The 23,634-nt window shown below is 37.7% G+C and overlaps 1 protein-coding gene across 3 annotated transcripts in view; it reads right to left on the bottom strand.

Moving 5' to 3' along the window:
- Positions 1-5,219: 5,219 nt before the first annotated feature.
- The window catches only part of SLITRK1 (SLIT and NTRK like family member 1), a 208,207-nt gene continuing 189,792 nt past the window's right edge, over positions 5,220-23,634 (bottom strand). For 2 of the 3 annotated variants that reach the window (XR_015252328.1, XR_015252333.1), the window contains exon 3: positions 14,430-17,308. The gene's annotated coding sequence lies outside the window, so the exon portion shown is untranslated. Of the gene's footprint in view, positions 5,394-14,429; positions 17,309-23,634 lie in introns of those variants that run through there. The other variant, XR_015252327.1, reaches the window with a different exon arrangement.

The raw sequence follows: 23,634 nt of genomic DNA, 5'->3' as shown, positions 1-23,634 counted from the left end.
AACCTACTGCACTGTATAAATGTTACTTTCCAACATACATGAGAAGAAAACAGACACTAAAACAGACCAGGGATATCAAAAGTGATTTCTGTATAAATATGTGTCCAAGTTGCGAGTAGAAAATGTGTGTCAGTGCCTTATTTTAGACATTAATTTGGTAATATCAGTAGTTTAACCATAAAACAATTTTCCTACTAATGCTTTCTTCCATAATTCTATATTCGAAAAGAATTTAGCAATCTTCTTGGTAAAGCAAAATATAATTTAAAAAAAATTTTTTTTAATGTTTATTTATTTTTGAGAGAGAAAGAGAGAGACAGAGCGAACAAGGGAGGGTCAGAGAGAGAGAGAGAGACACAGAATCCGAAGGAGGATCCAGGCTCCAAGCTGTCAGCACAGAGCCTGACGTGGGGCTCGAACTCACAAACCGTGAGATCATGACCTGAGCCAAAGTCAGATGCCCAACTGACTGAGCCACCCAGGCGCCCAAAAATATAATTTTTTAAAAAATGCCTATCTTTTTAAAAAGGTAATTGCTATGAAAAAGAAAGTAGGCAATGGGCAAAAGAAGTCTGTGTAATGTACAGTTATAAACTAGTAAAAGTCATAAATGAAAATGCTCTAGACTCTTACAAGAAATATGTAAGAGAATATAGGAGATAATACTAGATAACATCTATTGAGAGCTTTTCATGTGCCAGGCCTCTTGCCGAGCACAATAATTAGGTAATTTTTAGTTTTCTTAAAAGTGAATAAGGGGTACCTGCCTGGCTAAGTTGGTGAAGCATGCAACTCTTGACCTCAGGGTCATGAATTTGAGCCCCACGTTGGATGCAGAGCTTACCTAACAACAATAAAACAGAGGAGTTTTTCTGTACAAATGGTATTTCTAATCCAGAACGGGACTGTTAATCGTGGTTTATTGTATCACTGAGAAGAGGTGCATGAAAACACAGATCCTCTTATGTGTTCTGCTTCTTTACACAATGAAAAGTAGAATCTACCTCCGTGTGATAGAACAAAATGTATAGTCGGTAGTCCTGTAGCTTCAGATACCACCAGGCTATAGATCCCTGCCAGAAGCCAGCCGTAATCCATTCACAGAGCTTGTCTGCCAGACTGTGCTTCTTGATACATTGGCAGATCAGTCTGAGCCCCAGAAAGATCTACTTTTCCTGGATGCAATCTTAAATTGAAGACAGAGTATTTGCTTGCTCCACAGAGGGTGTGGAAAGCTCTGTAGTGACTCACTGTACAACCCGCCCCCCCCCCCCCCCCCCCCATGAAGGTACCTCTCTTTAAAGCCCAGTGTTATTAAACTCAATGTGCAAACTTAACAGTTAGGAAACAAGTAAGTCACAGGGATATGATATACAGCATAGGGAATATAGCCACTAATATTATAATAACTTTGTATAGTGATAGATGGTAACTAGACTGGTCACGGTGATCATTTTGTAAGGCATTTAAATGTCAGATCACCATGTTGTACACCTAAAACTAATATAATATTGTATGTCAACTATACTTTCATTTAAAAAAGTAAATTCAATGTGCATAATGCTCCTGAAGCTCTGAAGCTAATTAATATTGATTGATGTAGGCTGATGTAGGCTGCCCTAAGGAATTACCCTCCCTTTATACGATATAACAAATTTTGATTTTTTTTGATCATTCATTATTTAACAAATATGAATCAAAAGCTTCTACATATATCTTTTAAGCATTGTTTCAGGAACTGGGGATGGAGCAACCAACAAAATACCCTCCTTTCCCTGAAGGGGTTTACATTTAAGAGGAAAACAAAGAAGACTGGTAGGGAATGAGACTGAGGAAGTAGCAAAGGACCATCCATGGTAAAATTTGGATTTCATTTAAACTGTGATGGAAAGCCGCTGAAAGTTTTCGGGCAAGGAGTTATGTGTCTTTTTTTTTTTTTTTTCAATGTTTATTTATTTTTGGGACAGAGAGAGACAGAGCATGAATGGGAGAGGGGCAGAGAGAGAGGGAGACACAGAATCGGAAACAGGCTCCAGGCTCTGAGCCATCAGCCCAGAGCCCGACGCGGGGCTCGAACTCACGGACCGCGAGATCGTGACCTGGCTGAAGTCGGACGCTTAACCGGCTGCGCCACCCAGGCACCCCGTGGAGTTATGTGTCTTAAAGGGATGTTGCTGGCCATGTGAATACACACATGCCCCTGTTCATGTGGCAATTCTCTTGGCCCTAGATAAACAGCCCCTCGGTTGCTCCCACGAACCCTTCTGTACTGCCATGGATTACTGCATGTTATGTGAACAAAATTTCAACATCATCACCCTTCCATTGCAGTCCTTAAGAACCCTGGCCTACATCAGTGTTAAAGACCCTGACATGTGGGGATTTTGCTTTCCAAAGACAGGTCTAGTTTAGTACAGAGCCTATGTGCAATTTTGACAAGACAGGTTATCTATTTTGTGATACTGCGGAAGATTTCAAGCAGAAAGTTTGTAGAGTAGTGTCACTGAAGTAGGCATGATAAATCTGAACCCAATAATGAATTTCTGTTTTTAATTTTTTTTTTGTGGCATAGCTTAAAGGACTTCTCTATTTCCTGTTTTATATGCCAACATGTTTTCTGTTCTTAGAACAATGACTGGTACACTGTAGATGTTCAATAAATATTTTAAGTTGATGATGTATCACTCCTCAATTTTATACTGAATTCTCTCAATATGTAAGGCAATATGCTAAGTTTTAAAAGTGATGTATATTGAGAGAAGCGTTCTTTCTTCAAAGAAGTTTCCAATCTAATTTGGTTTAAGAGATTAAATACATGACTATAACATGACTTAATTAGGAATTGGCATTTACTGGATATCTGCTCTGTGCCAGCCACTGTGTTGTAAGTTGTTTATATGTTTTCTTCGTTAATCCTTTTTACAGGCACAAGAGGATAGAAATGTTATTATCTCCATTGTACAAAAAAAAAAAAAAAAAGAAAAGAAAAGAAAGAAAAAGAAACTGAGTCTTAATTTATATAATGTGACTAAGATTTCAAGACTGAGAAATGAACTAAGACAGTCTGACTTGCCTTATTAATCATTAGGTAATAGTTGTCTCCCAGGAGTTAGTGGTGTCCAGTCCTGTGATTTGCCATTAGAAAAGGGAGAATTTTGGGGTGCCTGGGTGGCTCAGTCAGTTAAGCCTCCGAATTGCGCTCAAGTCATGACCTTGCCTTTCGAGTTTGAGTCCCATGGCCCTGTGCTGACAGCTCAGAGCCTGGAGCCTGCTTCAGATTCTGTGTCTCCCTCTCTCTCTGGCCCTCCCCCACTCATAATCTGTCTCTGTCTCTCTCAAAAATAAATAAACTTTAAAAAATTTAAAAAAAAAAAGTAGCGGGGGGCACCTGGGTGGCTCAGTCAGTTGAGCATCAGACTTCAGCTCAGGTCCTGATCTCACAGTTTGTGAGTTCAAGCCCCGCTTCGGGCTCTGTGTTCACAGCTCAGAGCCTGAAGCCTGTTTCAGATTCTGTATGTGTCTCTCTCTGCCCTTCCCCCACTCGCTCTCTCTCTCTCTCTCTCTCTCTCTCAAAAATAATAAATAAACATTAAAAAATTTTAAGAAAAGGGAGACCTTTTACTGTTGGGTTCTGGGGGAAGGGTTGGTTGGGGAGAAGGGGGGCAGTCCCTGATGGAGGTGGGCTGATGAGGCAATATAGAAAAGAGAAAGCCATTCCAGAGGCACACTAGCAGTGCCAAAGTGGAACCAGTTAAAAAAGGTAAAGCACATGGAAGAGAATATAAAATGGCAACTTCAACTTTAAAATTCCAGTTTTTTGGTATATGTGATATATGTCTCTTTCATGTATATGTTTAGGCTTTCGTTCTTTAATTTTGACTTTTAAAAGTTTTGATTTAATCTCTACGTCTAAAATGGGGCTTGAACTTCCAACCCTGAGATCAAGAGTTTCCTGCCCTTCTAGGGCACCTGGGTGGCACAGTGAGCTGAGCATCTGACTTTGGCTCAGGTAATGATCACATGGTTCCTGCGTTCCAGTCCCGAGTTGGGCTCTGTGCTGACAGCTCAGAGCCTGGAGCCTGCTTGGGATTCTGTGTCTCCCTCTCTCTGCCCCTCTCCTGCTCACGCTCTGTCTCTCCCTGTCTCTCAAAAATAAATAAACATTAAAAAAAAAAAAAAAAAAAAAAAGAGAGCTTCCTGCCCTTCTGACTGAGGCACCCAGGTGCCCCTAACGTTGATTTTTAAGATCAGGAGTAGTTTATCTGAGTTTTAAAATGTACCTGTATAAGTTGTTTTAGCTGATATAGTTTTATAGATTCATCTTTTTTTCAAGATTTCAACTTTTGCAAAAAGGACACTGAATACCAGGAAACAGAACTTTCAGATTGGTGCTAACCCTCCAGGAGGTGTGTGTATGTGGGGAGTGGGGAGGAGTCATGGCAGAAGGGGAGGAAGAAGAAAGGTGATGAAACAGCAGGAAATGGAGAATTAAATTCTCACATTCAATGTTGTAAAACACCATTCTTAATGCGAAGGGTGAACATTAATTATCTGCTTAAAGTGAAGCTGTTTCTGTCTCTATTTTTATGTCATAGTATATTGGCACATTTAAAAAATTATTTATATACTTATATGCATTTATTTCTATATCTGGGTCCCAAAACACCATGTATGCCATCAGAGAGGGTTAGTGCCCCGCTACCTCTCTCTCCAGTCCCTTCACTGGCTTCCATCTCCTATAGAGCAAGAAGAATAAACCCAATATATTGCTAGCTGTGAACATTTTAAATGACAAGATAAATGCCAAGGGAGTATACCAGTATCAGCAGGGTGTTCCCAAATCTTAGGGTTTAAATACTTTAACCTTTAGATGCAAGTGATTCCTTATCTCTGATTGACATGTGTTCTTTAGTCTTGTTGGTTTCTTACAGTTTTTTAGCAAGTAATTTATATTTGTTCCTAAAAATATATATGATATTATCTTAGTGCATGTAACCTTCTTTAAAGCAAATTCCTTTTTCAAGCTGGAGCTAGACTTACAGAGAGGAAAGCTCTGAGAAGAGAAGGCATATACTGATAACTATTCATAACTGAATTTGGTGTTTATGCCTTTGAGTTTTGCAATCTTTGTCTAATGACATTAACCTTAATTTGTTACTTCCAAAAAATTACTGTAGCAGTTACATTTTGCTATTATAATAGACACCACACTACAATGATGAAACACAACATGATTTATTCTTTCATATAAAAGAACCCCAAAGGTAAGCAGTTGACCGTTAGCCTAGTAGCTCTGTGCAATCAATGAAGACCGAAGCTGCTTCTGTCTTTCTGCTCTGTCATCCATAGTGAGTGATTTCCTGCAGGTTTACAAGATGGCTGTGCAGCTCCATCTCAAAGTAGTTTCCAGAAAGGAGAGGAGAGGAAGGAGAGAAAAGCAAAGAAAACCCATTACAGAATGCCTGTCCCACATTTGATTGAGGGACTTCAACAGAACCATTCAATGATTTTACATCTATCTCAGTTGCCAGAATGAAATATGTACTCATACCAACCTGTAAGAGAAACTTGAAAATGTAATTTTTTAATGGGTATATTGCCACCTTGAATAAAATTAGAAATCTTTCATTAAGAAGAAAAAGGAGTATGTAAATAGTGTTGGCAGCTGCTAGTCCCTGACATAATTATGTAATGTTTTATCTTTAATCTAGAGTCATGATTGCCTAAGCTGAAAATGACTTTAGAGAAAACTTGAACTAAAATAATGTTAGAAACGAGGCCATTTGCTTGTTAACTAAGATTTAAGTACTAACTTATATGACAAGCTATGTGCTAAAAACTTTTTGTGTAATATCTTATTTCATGTCCTTACTGTGTCTGTGAAGATGGCATAAATGCTTACTACCTGTGATCTTGGTTAAGACATTTAACATCAAGCCTCAATCTGCACACAGGATCCTGGGGATAGTAAATATGGAATATTCATCAATCTCTATGTGAGTAAGGATTGTGTATTCCTAAAAAACCCCATGTTAAGGATGATGTTTGATGCATGGGAGGTACCCCCACCCCCCCTTTTTTTGGTGGGGGATTAAGAAATCAAAAGTCACACTGCTCGCATGATTTGAAGCAGTTATATCTGACTTCAGAGGCTGGGCTTTGAATCATATTGCATTCCCTTATTTTTTCTTTTTGTCAAAATGTCTTGCTTTGCATTTTATTTATTGTGTTGGGTTTTTCAATAGTGCTTCTCCCACCCAAGTCGTTTGTTTGAAAACTTCATAGAATTAGAATATTTTTCATTGCAAGCAACAGAAACCTAATTAAAATAAACTTAAAAGAGGAATTTCAGGGATATTGGGGTTTAGCAATCCAAGGATAGGAGCATGCTGGGACCTCAGGAAAAACTGGAAGCAGAGTCAGCACTTTGTGATCCATTGATCTCTACCTCTCTTTGCATTTCTATATTCTCTCTCTCGTCTGCATTTTGTCATTTTAAGCTTTGCTGTTCCCAAAGCAGTGTACGTTTTCACCACCCAAACTCTGTATGTTGTAGCTTCAGCAATTATAAAGAAACGGCGTGTCGTGGTTACATTTCCAAGAAGAACTGAGTGGTTGGGTGAGGTGCCTGCCTCTGGGGATACATCAAGAGGAAGGGGACAGGGTCAACTTGGCTAGACTCTAATTCCCAGTTTTCAATCAAACGCTAATTTAGCTGTTGCTATACGTTGTGTGTGTGATTAAAGTTTGCAATTAGTTGACTTTAAGTAAGGGATATTATTGGGTGGACCTGAGGTAGTTCACTTGCAGGCCATCAGTGATCTCCTCAAGATCTACTCCCATGACCACAATGTGCTTTTAGACCTAAAGCCAAACTCCATTTCCAGCAGACCCCAAATGATGCAGTATAAACTATAACCCATGAAGCTCATTGTTATACAATAAATTTTCCAATTTGTAGTGACAGAAATCTGGAAAATACATGTGTGAACAGATTCTAAGGATATGAATGAGATCATGGTGGAGAGAGCAAACAGTTGGATGAGGTTGAATTTTTTGATATGGATTCACTGAGCAGAGATGCTGGATTCCATATTTTAGCTTGAGGAATTAGAAAATGGCTCCTGGTCCAAAGGACATACCTATCACCGAAACTGAGAAAAATACTTGTGAGTAGGGTCTTAAAATCCCTGAAAAGCCCTGTGGTTATTCTTGTCTATAAATCATAAATTAACAGTGGGAACTGCTCCCATTTAACGGGTTCCTAAAAACAATGGCGATAACGTAATCTCAGAATTGTACAAGCCAGATGGTGACATTTAATCAAAAAAGATAAGGTGGATATGTTTAACTTAATAGACAGTGGAGTCAGAGCAGTGAGAATATCTGACTCATAGAGAGGTATTGCAGTGGTCAGTTGAATATGGTGACCTTAAAAGGAAATAAAAGGAAAGGCTGCTAACTGCTTACTTAAACTACGTAAGCAGAAGAGTTTTAGATCAGGTGCACAGAAGTCCATCTTGAATCAGTGAAACACTGAGTCATGGCACCTCAGTCAACTCCCAGACTTGAGCCAGTTTATGGACCTAAAACTCTACTTGAGGAAAGACCCTGCGATATTGCCAAAGTGTTTGTTGTTAATCTTTCTCCAAAAGGACTTACCAGAATGGCAGTACTGGAGAAAGGGAAATGATACTTTTGCCAATTGCTGGACACTGTCTTTGAACTAAAATTAATTCCTGGCAACACACACTGTGTCCATCATTCAGAATAGTGGCTTACAGAGGTCAGATGATGAATGGAATTTTTAGCTCAGATCCATCTTGGAGTCAGTCCAGTTGTCTACTAAACATATACTGTGGTTATTTCCTCAGTTCCAAACTGTATAATTGCAATAGACATACTCAGTAACTGGCAGAATTTCCATCTTGGTTTCCCAAACTATGGAGTGATATCTGTTATGGTGGGAAAGACCAAGTGGAAGCTACTAGAAATGCTTTACCTAGGGAAAAAAAGTAGAGCTCCATTCCACGGGATTGCGGGGACTGCCCTCATCAAGGAGTTGAAGGAAGTGATGTGGAAATTCCTACCATCCACAATTTACTTATTTGACCAGTGCAGAAAACAGATCTTGGAGAATGACAGTAGGTTATCATAGGCTTAACAAGGTCATAGACCCCAGCTGCAACTGCTGTTCCACATGTGGAAGATTTTATTGCTTGAGCACATCAGCATATCCCTACAACTTGTATACAGCTATCAATCTGGCAAGTGCTATTTTCTGAATATCTATTAGTGAGGACCACCAAATGTACTGCTTTCAGCTGGCGTAGCAAGCAGTGCCATTACCTTCAGTGTCCTTCACAGGTGTCTCAACTCTCCAGCCCTAAGTCATAATTTACCTCATGGGTTACCTTGATTGCCTTTCTCTTGCACAAGATATTATGCTGGCCCATTCTATTGATATTCTGCTGATTGGTTTATCTATTTTGAGAGACAGTGCAAGTTGGGGGGAACAGAGAGAGAGGGAGAAAGAGTGGGAACCCCAAGCAGGCTCCGCACTGCCATCGCAGAGCCCAACGTGGTACTCCAACTCATGACACTGTGAGATCGTGACCGGAGCCAAAACCAAGAGTATAATGCTTAAATGACGGAACCACCCAGGTGTCCCAGTTTATATTTACATATTAAATAATATATCAAGTATAGTGTGTGTCAGACAGTGAGAAATAAATCTAACAAAAATTCGGGGCCCTCTCATCTTAGGTATATTTTTAAGGGTCCATTGGTGTGGGAATATTGACATATCCCCGCCAAGGTGAATAAGTAGCTGCTTCTGGCCTTTCCTACCACAAAAAATAAAAAATAAAAAAAAAAATAAAAAGTGCAAAACCTAACAGGCCTCCATGGAATATGGAAGCATATTCAGGGTTTTTGTTTGTTTCTTTTCTTTTCTTTTCTTTTCTTTTCTTTTCTTTTCTTTTCTTTTCTTTTCTTTTTTTCTTTTTCTTTTTATTTATTTTTTTATTTTTTTTTTTTTGAGAGAGAGCCAGAAAGCAAGGAAGAGGCAGTGAGGGAGAGAGAGAAAATACCAAACAAGCTCCACGCTGTTGGTGCAGAGCCCAATGTGAGGCTTGAACCCCAAAACTGTGAGATCATGACCTGAGCCAGAACCAAGAGTCAGATGCTTAACCAACTGAGCCACCCAGGTGCCCCTGGAAACATATTCTTAATTTGTCTTATGCTACTTTGAACCATTTACCAAGTGACCAAAACTGTTCAATATGAGTTAGGCCAAGAATAAGAGAAGGTTGTGCAACAGGTCTGGACTGCCATGCAAACTGCTCTAACACTTGGACCATATAATCCTGTAAATCCAATGATGCTGGAAGTTTAATGCCAGGCAACACTAGGTTAGTTGTAGCATCACCCTGAGATTTTTGGAACGAAGCCTAATAATCCCCTAGAGATAACTACTTTCAATTTGAGAAAGCTCTTTTTACTATGGGCCTTAGTAGAAAGTTCGATGTTTATCCATAATTCTCCAAGTTAGCAGGCAACCTGAGATGACCCCCATGAAATGGTGATTTCAGCAGATTTTACTAATCAAATGTATGGGATTACTTCTCAGTGCCCAATGAGCATATGAACAAAGTGATCATTGTGGCAGGTATGGAGATTTTGCATAGATGTTGAAACCATGAATCGGGTATTGTCTGAGCCTTCAAGCCATAAATTTGGGCATTCATCGTCCAATGGAAGCAGTATATACAAGATGAGGCTTCTCCAGGCCCCGAAAACATAAGTATGTTGTGTAAAGAAGTGGCTCAAATTCCCTCTGGTCTTCATTCATCTTCCATTACCTTCACTTTTGAAGTCTACACCAATATTTATTCTCATGGAAAGTTTCCTGTGAATAGGAGACTGAAGAAGAAAAATGGTTCTCTTATGGATGGTTCTGCATGACATCCAAGCATCACCTAACATGGATACTTGTAAGACTACATTCTAAACATCTCCAAAAGGACAACAGTGAAAGGAAATCCTTCATGAGAGCAGAATTTCTAAGTAATACGCCTGGTTGTTCATTTTGCCTGTAAAGAGAAATGACCAGAGGCACAAGTCTATAGCAGCTCATTGGCTGTGGTTAATAATTTAGCTAAATGGTCAGGATTTAGAAGGAACATGACTGAGAAAACTGGTGACAAGGAGATTTGGGGAAGAGGCACATGCATAGATTATTATAAATGGTAAAAGGATGTAAAGATACTTGTCTCCTATATGACTGCTCCTGAAATGGTGACCTCAGTAGATTTTTAAAATCAAGTAGGTGGGGTACCTGGGTGGCTCAGTCTGTTTAGCGTTCGACTTTGGCTCAGGTCATGATCTCATGGTTCATGAGTTCGAGCCCTGTGTCAGGCTTTGTGCTGACAGCTTAGAGCCTGGACCCTGCCTCAAATTCTGTCTCCATATCTCTCTGCCCCTCCCCACTTGCTCTCTCTCTCTCTCTCTCTCTCTCAAAAATAAATAATAATAAAACATTTAAAAAATTAAAAAATAAATAAAATCAAGTGGATAAAAGTACCCATTCTTTGAATATAAGTCAACCTCTTTCCCTAGCCCCCTGTCATTGCCCACTGGGCTCATGAGCCGATTGACCATGGTGGCAGGGATGGAGGTTTCACATAGTCTTAATAAGAATTATTAACAGAATTATACTCAAGTCGGGTCTGACTACAACTACTGCTGATTGTCTACTGTGCCAGAAGTAGAGAATAAAACTAGGCACGCTAGAATACATCTGGATCCCCAAGTTGATCAGCCAGCTACCTGATGGTAGACTGATAACTCTGGACAGCTTCTATCACAGAAATAGTACTTTATTCGTACTGGAATAGACAGTTACCCTGGATATGATTTACCTGCCCTGAACTCAATACTTCTGTCAAAACTACCACCCATGGACTTTTACCATGCTTTATCCACCTCCAAGGTATTCCACAGAGCATCGCTTCTATTCAAGACATTCACTGGACAGAAAATAAAGTGTGGCATGGGCCCATGCTCCTGAAAATCACTGGTCTTATCATGTTTGCATCATCCTGAAGTGAATGGTAAAATAGTCTTCTGAAGACTGTTATAGTGCCAGATAGGTGGCAATACCTTATAGGACCTATGCAGTGTCCTGCAGGAGTCTGTATATGATCTAAATTAGCATCTATTATATGTTGCAATTTCTTCCACAGCTAGCATTCATTGATGCAGGAATTGAAGAATGGAAATTGGAGTGATTCAATTCTGTATTACACAAACATTTGATGTCCTATTCCCATGACCTTAGGTTTTGTTGGTCTAGAGTCCTTAGTTCCAAAGGAAAAGAAAGAATGTATCCACAAGGAGATGAAACAATAATATCACTGAACTGGAAGATGAGGTTGCCTCCTGGCCATGTTGGGCTCTGTGTGCCTCTGAATTAGCAGGATAAGGTGAGAATTACAATGTTACTGTCTGGGCTGACTGATCCAGATTATCAAGGGGGTAATTGGGTTGTTACTGAATAACAGAAGTGAGGAAGAGTATGTCTGATATACAGAACATTCTCTAGGGTATCTCCTAGTGCTGTCATGTCCTACGATTAAAATCAGGGTTAAAGTACAATCAGATAGGACTGCTAATGGCCTAGACCCTTGAAGAATCGAACTGCAATTAGAGGAGAAAGTAGTTATAAATTCCTGCTACAACTATGTGATCAGTTGCAGAAATGAGGATTGTAATAGTTATGTGTATTTTTCTTAATATAAATATGTTTATATATATGCACATTTATATACATACACCTGCTAGATATATTTTCTTCTTCCTCTTATCCCCCTGTCATGTAAGAGGTATTTATAATAAACTTTATATCACAGTATATAATTTAAAGTATATCAAAGAAGAAAGTGAGCATTACATCAATACTTTGCATTCTCTCCTAGGGAAAGGATTGGCCTGTTTTCAATTTATGCAAGATACCTGAATCATGTTTTGTAGAAGTATGACTTTGTTATTGTCTTTTTTTGAGAGAGAGAGAGAGAGAGAGAGAGAGAGAGAGCACATGTGTGCACAAGCAGAGAAGGGGCAGAGGGGGAATCTTCTCCAGAGAGAGAATCTTAAGCAGGCTCCACACTCAGTAAGGAGCCTGATGCAGGGCTCAATCTCATGACTCTGGGATCATGACCTGAGCTGAAATCAAGCATTGGACACTCAACTGATTGAGCCATCCAGGCACCCCATGTTGTCTCTATTTGAGGATTAAGTTTGGTTTCAGGTGTGTATGTGTGCTAAGTTTACAAGGCATGGACTGTGGCTGTCCATTTTAGGTTTTAACTTGCTAGGCTATTGCCTTCAGTTACTCATTCAAACATTAATCTAGGTGTTGTGATGGCATTTTGTAAGTATAATTAAATTCCATAGTCAGTTGACTTTAAGTAAGTGAGATTATTCTAATTCATCTGGGTGAGCCTGGTTCAGTCTTGTTGAAAGACCTTAAGAGTAGAACTGAGGTTTTCTTGAAGAGAAATTCCATGGTGGACAGTGGGTTTAGCTTAAGCCCGAGAGTTCCATCGTGCCCTTTCCTGCAGCCTGCCCTATGGATTTGGGAACTTGTGCCAGCCCTCACAAGTGTACGTGTTACATTTTTGAGCATAATCTCTGAAATTGTATGTCCTACTAGTCTATTTCTCTGATCATACTCTGGCCAAAAGGAGACAAAGTTACATTTCATATAATAGATGCTGCAGTGGGAACCAAGACCTAGAAGGGATCAGGGAGCAATTTGAGAAGTTCTGTGAAGGGGGTTGGATGGGGGGTTAGAATGAAGGGGGGTTGAAAAGATGAACCTGGTGAATGGTCTTTATGTTTTTATGACCTTTGTGCTGAACCTGCAATCAACGTTTATGATGCTTTATATTGTGTAGAAAATGTTATATAGAAGGCCTGAGTTTTTCACTATTTGCATGTATCTATCTGTTTTTTCTCCTACAAGATTCCCAAATAGTCCACATTATTATTTAATTTAGCAGAGTAAGGATACTAGGTGGAGCTTAAAAATCATCCTTTGATTTACCCTTTCACTCATTCTCATAATCACAGAATTTTTAGTTTTTCAACTGATTAGTTAAATGCAATTGAAATCTCTGTAAATACCTAAGGACATACTCTAGAGAGTTATGTTATTTAAAGAAAAGATATTTAAGTTGTGCCTATATGTCCTTTTAAATCTACACCACCATCTGTATTTTTTTACACTGGGCATTCCAATAGACATTGTAACTATTCATCCATTACTTTCTAAGGTTTTTATTCTTCATGTATGCCTTTTTTCTTTTTTCTTTACGCTTGCAGGAGTAAAATTGTTGCTGAATTATCCATTAATTTTTCTTAGCAATTGTACTTCCTTAAAAAACAAGAACAACAATCCTTTGCTAGCTCAAGGCAAAACACAGAGATTGCCATTTTTTTCAAAGCTCCATTACATAATGAATACAGAAAGAAAATTAGGCTTAAAGAAAATTAAAGCAGTATCAAAACAAAGTCTTTGGCAAAAATATTTCTGCAGAAAGTTAATGTGTTCTTCTGAAATGCAAAATGAGTTTGCTATAGTGATGAAGCTCTTCCTCTCAATTAAACATCAACAAAACAATTAGAATGCATTACTTGTGTTTTAAATATATATCTCTAGGAAGATGACTGGGAAAGACAATGAGGTAAGAAAGGAGGCTGACAGGAAGGGGTGAAATTGAAAAGGAAGAGGAAACCTTTAATTCCTTCCACTTTCTGACTCCTATTTTATAAGATATGGGAGGAAAAAAAGTTCTTGAAATAGTAATATTCAATCTGTGGCAACTCAATGCATAATTCAGTCCATCTCACAATAGACTATCTGATTCACAGGAATCATTTTGAATGTTATCTTCTCAAATAGCAATTTTGCCTTTTGGAAAGCTAATTTCACATAGACTAGGATGCTTTTGCAGGCTGTCAACAATCACAGCAGACAACAAAAGACAAAAAAGAGAGAGTGAGAGGTGGGGGAAGGGAGAGACAAGAAAGGAAGATAGTTAATTTACAGAGCAGAGGCATTTAGGCCAGTTACTCTGACTTTAATCCATATTTTTTCTCCTTACATACGTTCCATTAACTTGATATACAGTTATGCCTCTCTCATTTGTGGCTTTTAAAAGATTCATGTAAAGCATTTTGAAGTTTATATTTAGATACATAGCAATATTCATACTTTCACATCAATATCTTTCTGGTAAGCGGAACCTAAAAAATATTAGACTTTGAAAAATAAATGACCATGAAACCAGCTATTACTATAGACTTATTTTTATAGAAAAAAATTAGTAGAAAAATGGTTAGAAATCAGGGAACAGTCAGTGAATTGTAGTAATTCAGTGGCATGGTATGCTCTTACTAAAGTGATTACTGTAAACACTGCAGGAAAATGTCCATGGTAAGGTGAGTGAATCAGTCAGTAGACAAAATAAACCTCCATTGTAATTATTAAAAAAGTCATATGCAGGTGGGAATGACTCTAAGCAGCCATGAAGAACTTAAAACAACTGTTGTGTTTGAAAGTGGAATGGTGGGCGACATTTCAAAAAGTGTATTTTATTAACACATGGAAACAAAAAGGAAGTTTTAACCCATGTGGGTTTTTCACATTTTTAATTTCTGAAAAGATAATTAGCACTGGCTTGGGATGTTAAGTTTCCAGATCTCTCTCTTCTAGGCTGTACTTCTCTTTTACTTTATTCATATCCTTTCTTTTGGCTTACTTGTCTGTTACTATTTTGATGTTTGATTATATTTATTCTCACACCCTGATCCATTACTTCTCCCAACTCTCATTGTAAAGCATATGTGTCTTTAGGGGTGCCCGGGTGGCTCAGTCAGTTGAGCATCTGACTTTTGATTTTGGCTCAGGTCATGATCCCAGTTAGGATTGAGCTCTGTGTCAGGCCCTGTGCTGAGCGTGGAGCCTGCTTACGATTCTCTCTCTCTTTCCCTCTCTCTCTCTCTGTCTGTGCCCCCAACTCACACACACACACTCTCTCTCTCTTTCTCAGAATAAAAATTAAAATAAAGAAAAATGTATGTCTTTAGATCTAGAAAACTGTCAGGGAGGGAAGAAAAAGGACTGAAAGAAGGCTGCTTTGTGCTCTTGAAAGCACAAAATTACATTGAGATGGACCCAGTCCCTTTCCAAAATAAGGTTTTGGTCAAGTAGGGTGAGATAGACCTAAATAACAATCATACACATACTTAGAGTAGAGACGTATGAAGAAAAACTAGGATACAGGGAGTGCATACCACATGCACACACACACAGACACCAGAGGAACATAGTCTGAGTTTGGATTCAGAGGAATGCATCCACAAATAGCTGATACTTAAGATAACTTATAAAAGATATATAGAAATCCCGGATGAAAACAAGGAAGTGACTGTTAAAGGCTAAAAGAAAGTTCTTTTGTGGCAGAGATATAAAAAGAGAAGAAATGAGGTCCCTAGTAGCTTGGAAAGTAGGAGAAACTCCAGTACTGTGATTGTGGTTCAGGGCTTAGGAGTAAAGGAAAGTGTAGCATTCTTAGATGAGACGTTTAGGCATGATTTTATATACCATGGTAAGAATTTAGGAGATTTCATTTAAAAGCAAGGAAGGCCACTGAAATATTTTATTCAAGAAAACAAGAGATAAAACTTACATTTTGAAAGGATTGTCTGGATGCTTTGTGGAGAATCATCTGGAAGCAAGAAGCAAGAGTGAATGTTCATAACTAGAAAGCTATTGCAGGAAACAAAGCAAGAAATCTTAGTGGCTTAGACCAGCTGCTGCCATGAAGCTAGACAAGTTTTGTACTGAAGAAATATTTTTGAGATAGAATTCACTTGGGTTTGGTGACTGATAAGTTTGGGTCAAGACAGAAATTTGAACATTTAAAGTTTTGGTTAATACGAATCATGGGAGGAAACTGGGATAAGTGGCAGAAATCTAGAAATAATTTTCTTAAAGGCATTCATGAAGAAGGGGGTTATCATTGCGTGTATCCTAGGTACTTCTGCCTACTTCCTTCTGAAAAGATGTCCCCAAACTAACTTAAAGAGTACTATCAAGTGTGGTTTTACTTTCTGTCCTGCATTTGTAGAGACCAACTGTCCCAAAACAGTGGGTGTCTTCACTGCCTCCTCTTGCCATGGGGACACCTCATAAAAGTCTCCTCATGGGGATGGATGGTCCTTATTTCTGTGGAGACAGAAAGGGAGTAGGGTGCATCAAGCCTCCATTCCCTCTGTTATTCTGTTCCAGTTAGACTTCGTGAGAATAGTATTCTAGAATGAAAAGTTCTGTTTGGAAGGCTCTGGGAAATCTCAAAATGGAGTTAAAACCAAGAAAGTACTAAGATTCAAGTTCCAGTTAACTTGGACTTTGACTTGCACAGCACAGGAGAAACCTCCCAAACTTCAGCTTTAGGATGGTATATGACACCAGGGAGGCTTTCTTCACAGAACAGACTCTCCTGGTTTCATATCCATTCTTACCTGCACTTTCTCCTCCTCATCTTCCAGTTCTGTGACCTCTGTCCCTCCCTCAATCATAGGACCTCTTTTGTGCTTCCATCTATCCCTTCCTTCAGGCTTCAGATTGGGCTTAGGTTTCAGTCCATGTTAAAATCCAGCAAAACTCCCTTTCTAGCTTTTCTCCTTACATGACAAGAAGTCATGACCTGTTATTTCTCTTACTACAACTCCTACTTGGAAGCATAACCTTAAAAATTAGCAGTTCTCCTTAGAGAAAATGCATGTTACACCATTCTAAATAAAGAATTGTTTTCCCAATTAACATTACCTAGGCTTTTTCCTTTTAAAATTTATTTACTGTCATTTAGTGTTGAGGAGGATTGTGTTGTTTTCTGTCACTTTGGAGTATAAAGACACAAATAATTGAAAACATTTAATGACTGCTTTTTGTTCTTGGGGTCCCATCACTTTATGTGTTTATATTTATATTTTATTTAAAGATTTCCTTAGAAATAAAGAAGACTAGCAAATATTTAATCAGCTAAGTTCTTGACAGTCTTGGATACTATATCAAATATTGTGAAGAATAAAATGTTTTCATTGAATGGAAAATCCTGCTAGACTGACCTGGAGTTATCTGGTGCTGTGGTGGGCTAGATGGTAGACTGGAGGGCACTTAGAGTTAATGAGAGATGAGGAGATGGAAACAGGAATTGTAGTCAGCACATATCATATGTGACTATGAAGAAGAGGCAAGAACAGTTATTGAATCATAAAATCTCAACTTTTAATTTTAAGATAGAAGTCACTAGATAATATAAGAAACATATGAATAAAATTCAAAGGGGTAAATAAGGACCCACAAACAGAAGATATAAGACCAGAAAAAATAGAAATAAAAGGGTTCAGAGAGAGGCTGACATTTATAGCAAAAATGAAGACTGCCTTTATTAGAGAAGGAACACAGTCTTGACCAAAGCATGTATGAAATTACAGATGGTAGGTCTGCAGAAGTAGGTTTGGATCATTGTGCCAGGAATTGGAATTTTTTTGTTTTATGAACTTTTTTAGTGAAATATGATACAATGCAGATGTTCAGAATGCATAAAATGTTACTTTGTTAAATTTTTTTAATGTTTATTTATTTTTGAGGGGGTGGGAGGGGCAGAGAGAGAGGGAGATACAGAATCCAAAGCAGACTTCAGGCTCTGAGTGTTAGCAGAGTCTGATGCAGGGCTCGAGCTCACCAATAGCAAGATCATGACCTAAGCCAAAGTTGGACAATTAACCCAATGAGCCACCCAGATACCCCTAAAATTTTTAAATGTTGTTACAGATATGTTCAAGAAAACTGATTAGAAAATATATTAGAACATTACAATGAACTGAGTGTTTATGCCCATCACCCCAAATTCATAAATTGAAACTTGATGCCCAATGTGGTGGGTTTAGGAGGTGGGGCTTATGGAAAGCAATTAGGTCATGAAAGCAAGGCCCTCATGAATGGAATTAGTGCCTTTCTAGAAGAGACTCTAGAAGACTTTTTTGCCCCTTCTGCCATGTGAGCTTATGGTGAAAATATAGCTATCTATGAAGAAACTGGCTCTCAGCAGACATTGAACCTGCAGGTGCCATGATATTGGACTTCCCAGCCTCCAGAACTGTAAGAAATATACATTTGCTATTTATAAGCTATCTAGCTTATAACATTTTTTGTTATAGCAGACCAAACAGACTGATAGATACGAAGGGATTACTGAAAGCCAAGTTGAAAGTGATGACCCCAAATTTTCAGGTTTAATAGGGCATCTGCCTATTTGTGTGAGAGTCTACAGCAGCCCACAACTACTAGAAGAGAGCAAAGTATATTAACTGTTAATGCTACCGCAGGAGTGAGTTTGAGTTGTGCCAACAACTAAAGACACATTTTTCTTTAATACATTTTCCCATATTCTAACACATTTATATTATACAATATACTAATATTACATATTATGACCTTATAAAACAAGGCAAAATCTGCTGGTCAAACATCTGAGACTTAACACTGATAGCATCCTTTTTGCAACCTTTTCATGACTAAGTGTCTACCTTTATGATTTCTCAGCATATGCTTTGCATACTTTTATTATAGGACTCACCATAACATTATGATCTTTTTTTGTTTGCTTCACTTCCTATTAAACAGTACATTTCTTAATGTCAAGAACCTCTTCTTCCTATTTCTTAATCTTAGTAAGTTTTCAAGAAATGCTTGGTCAACAGAAATGAATGAATCTGTGGTCTATAACTGAAATACCTAAATAAAAAATTCTTAAACAATGATATCCTTGTTTCTATATTTAAAACTTACTTATTGCCAAATTTTGACTAAAAATAGTTTAATGTCGTGTTTTTATTATGAACCTCAATGCAGATGGACATATATTCCGGCGATGAAAAATTTATTCTCTTCTATTTTTTTTTATTCCTAAAATTAAGTATAAGCTATTATAAATAATGTAGCAGTTGCTACCATATGATCAGCATCATCTACAATGTAATACCATTATAATAAATATAAAGTAGTGTTTACACATATATATGAATTTACTTTAACCTGGTTATGAAAATGCAAAATACTTTGTCCTAACTCTGACAAGAAGTATATATTTCTATTTTGGGTGTAAATTGTATTATTTCTAGCAAAGCTCTGTCTACTGACTATAACTACGTGTAAATAATGTTGACTGATTCACATTCTCTAAAGTTAGTATAGAAGCTCTCTGTATTTTTTCAGACATTAAGGTTCTTTCTGTTTTAAGCCTATGGATGGCACTGATGACTGGGGAATACTGATAAACAGATTCATTTGTTGGAAGTCAGAGGAGATAATGAAGTGAAACAGTCCTCACATTCAGGTGAATTTTAATACAATATGCATTTACCTCTAGCGCTGAGCCCCAATGTGCTTTTACCCTTCCTGCTTCTGTTTTTAAAGCTTTCTATCCAAAAATATTCCTTTAAAGGCAGAGCATTTATTCTATATTTTGAGGAGAATAACCCTTCCTATATATTCTACCTGTTTTAGGCGGTTTCCTAAAATAGAACAATTTTGCCTGCTAGTGATCTATAAGGATCATTTCTCAGAAAAATAATTTTAGGCAGTCAGAAAATGGAAGTTGTGCAATCCTTCCCTTAAGCAGACTTCAGAGCTTTACCATTAACAGAAGAAAGGAAAATGCAGCTGCAACCCTCCAGCTAACTGTCACTGTGTTTTAATGTCATGATCTGGAAGTTCAGTAGGGTCATCTGAGAATGGTTCTTGGGCTAATCCTAAGAAATGGCTTAGGGGTGCTGCTGTGGCTGATAGGATATATTCTCTCTGCCAGAGGTTTTGGGGCTGCTTAAAGATGTTAGATAAGAGTATTTTCAGAATGCTGATTACAAGTAATTTTAATAATTAGAGAATGGAGAGGTGTTTGTGGTAGTCTGTGGGACCTTTAATCATCTTCTCTGAGTATAAACACATGTATATCCAAAAATAGGATTATACATTGAGGGATTTAAATATATATATACATATATATTATGATCTGCAATATTTTCATTTCTTGCCCATTTTCCTAAAAAGATGCATCTTTTGCTTTCTTATTTTTGTCCTCAATCCACACAACCTTACTATTACCTATAATATTACAAAATAAAGTGTGTGAGGAAAAATCTATTTCAACTTATTTTCAGCTAAGTCAAGCTTTGAAAATAAATTTCAGAATATCTGAGAGTATATCAAATTCTTGAGTATATTAATCAGTTGTCAGATTTAGCAAGCTTTATAAATTCACTTTTTTTTTTTTTTTACTTGAAACTACAAAAGATGTCACAGGTGATTTTAGTTCTAAAATGGTAAAGTAAGGAGACCGGGCTGGGTTGCCGCTGCCACTGCTGCTATGGTGCCAGTGCCTTGAGTCTCATCAAGTCCCATGACAGCCCAGTCAGCTTGGGAGGGGACTGGATCCAGCTTCATTCAACATTACTACCAGTGATTTGGTAATGATAGAACACAACTAGGTGCAATTTATATTGACGCATCATGCCTTACACGGGAAGGACAGCAGTTCCGAGGGAAAGTTGCCCTTGTTGGAAAGGTGTTTAGCGTTCTGTCCCAGAAAATCCAGCACGGCATCACGGTGCAGGACCATCAGCCACACCAGATAGCTGCAGAATTAACTTGGCTGTGAGCCAGCTCAAGGCTGTTGAAGACCCTATCATGAGGTTCCACCAGACGTTTTTATTAAAGACCATCAAGAGTTCTTGGGTTTGCACCAATGACACGTTCAGGCTTGCCCTGCACAACTTGGGCTCACCCACTCCCAGCCAGGCACTCCTGCTGTTTCCTCCTCCCTCCTCTTCCCAATGCTATTCACACTCCTCCAGATGCTCCAAATATCAGACACAAATGAGCAGGGCCGCCTTGGGAGCAGTGCAGTCCAAGGTATTGTGCATGATGTTTCAACTTGTTGCATCTGTCAGAGATTTATATTGTACCAGCACATGCCTTGGAAAAATTTAAGTAATGCAAAAGGTTGTTTGTTTTGTTTTGTTTTGATCTATTTACAAGTTGCTCGGGCAACCCAAAGAAATGAAGGAGAAAACAGTTGCCTCAGGGCCCAGATATTGATTTATTCAGATGTGTCAATGCCTCATTATCCAATCAAACCACAAAATTTTCTTAACATTAAAAAAATAATAAAATGGTAAAGAATAGTGACCTGTAACAAAATTTTAAATATAAGATGATGTGTACATTTAGTCAAAAGACTTCCTACTACCTAATTGGCAATGGGGGATTAGCATATGAGTTTATTGTTACTGTTTTCTTTTGTGATTTTGCTCAGATTTTAACATACTTTACTAAAGAAAGAAAAAAAAACATAAATATTTTGTAAAAGATTTTTTCTCAGAGATTTAGATACTCGGGCCCCTGGGTGGCTCAGTCAGTTAAGCATGCGACTTCTGCTCAGGTCATGTGTTCTCATGGCTCCTGGGTTGGAGCTGGCATGGGGCTGTGTGTTGACAGTGTGGAGCCTTCTTGGGACTCTCTGCCCCTCCCTCACTTGCACTTTCTCTCTCAAAATAAGTAAAAGCTATAATAATAATAATAATAATAATAATAATAATAAATAAAGATTTAGATCCTAAAACATTTACCATGAACCATATTTGAACAAACCAAAATAATCTTATGAAAGAATGGAAGAATGTTTTTTCCAACATCTTTATTTAAAGCCAGGTGCTTGTTCAAATAGTAGCTGCTCCTACTGAAAATAGTTTATTATGAAACAAAAACATACTTTAAAATTATTATGAATGTAACTCTTCTAAAAGAAGAACACCTGGGCCGCTCAATCGGTTAAGTGTCTGACTTCTGCTCAGGTCATGATCTCATGGTTTGTGAGTTCGAGCCCCTCATCGGGCTCTGTGCTGACAGCTCAGAGCCTGGAGCCTGCTTCAGATTCTGTGTGTCCCATTCTCTCTGCCCCTCCTCCGCTCATTCTCACTCTCTCTCTCTCTCTCTCTCAAAAATAAACACTAAAAACTTAAAAATAAAAGAATAAGAGTAAGGAAAATAAGTTATTTAAAAAGCTCACAATATATTAGAACTCATGAATTTGACAAAAATTATATGTAATTCTTACAAGAATCCTTCAAATATTATATTTTTAGAAGATTAGGCAGAAAAAAATATAGTTAAATTATTTGCCCATTATCACACAGCTGAAGGATGTGGAGGGCCTGAGATGTCAACCTCCAAATGTTGAAATTCTGAGTCAGTTCCACCATGAACACATTTTTTCTTGGCCCAAATGGAAACTTTTCTGATTAATTCAGAAATAACACTTTCCAATCAATTAATTTGTGATATAATTTTGTAGAAAACATATAAAAGTACAGTAGGATTATGTCCCCTGTAATCCTAAAATCGCTGTTTTAATGTATTTCCTTATAATCTGTATTCTATGTGGTGTGTTTTGTGTGCATGCATGAATGTGTCTCCATACATATATGAATAGGTAACAACCTCTATATAGTTGAAAATGTATGTTCTTTTTGTGAAAATATATGTTCTTTTTTGTGATATCCTTGAATTATCTTCAAAGTTTAAAAGAAATTTTCAGTGATAGATAATCTGAATTCTCTATAAAGAAAGCTGTTCTTAAGCCTGAACTTTTGTCATCTGAGTTTGGTTGAAAGTGAAGGACAATAATACATCTATCATCAAAGTAGGAAATCAATTCTCTACTTGCAATCATTTTCCTACTTGTTCTTCAGTAAACTGGTTATTATTTATTCCTTTATCCATTTCACCTATTATATAATCATCAGCTTTTTACAAAAAGAACATTTTCCAAACTTTACTAATAATTGCTTTTTAATAACTACACAGGCCCCTCTTCTGAGCACAGTTGGTCATTGGCTTTATCAGAATGATATCTTATATAATAGCTGGTGAACTTGTCTAAAATGAGTTAATATCTCATTTTCCTTCACATGACAAAACTAAATATAGCTATATTGCAAAAAAACCTCTCTGCTCAGACAGAGTATTAATATGAAGAATCAGTATTCTGCATTAAGTACTTACCCTTCAAGGTAAAATTTTAACATTGCTTGCGAACTTTTCCTATGTGCTCTGTGCATTTAAAAGTTATTCTGCATGCAAATATCAAGCATAAATAGACAAGACCAAGTAAATTGTGCATTACAACTAAATGCTCTGTAATCTCCATATAGTAAAACTGGAAAGGTCAGAATATCATTTAATGTTTTACAGTTTATATAAAAATAAACTGAATCTTAGCTTCCCACTTGGCCTTGACAGGTAATATGGTGAAAATAAAAGCTTCTAGACTCCTTCTCTTTAAGTCACACTGTAATCTGACATCACCTTCAGTTTCTAATTTACCTTTCAGTTTGCTAACCACTTTCAGAACTACTGGTACATAAAGCTCTTAGTCATACTCTGCCTCTATTATTATCAAACCTGATCTGCATCTCTATTCACTCACCAAAGAAAATCTGTCT

This window comes from Puma concolor, chromosome A1 (assembly GCF_028749965.1).
Source record: "Puma concolor isolate L17-30 chromosome A1, mPumCon1.1.hap2, whole genome shotgun sequence".
Classification (NCBI taxonomy): domain Eukaryota; kingdom Metazoa; phylum Chordata; class Mammalia; order Carnivora; family Felidae; genus Puma; species Puma concolor.
This window is presented reverse-complemented; position numbering and strand designations above follow the sequence as displayed.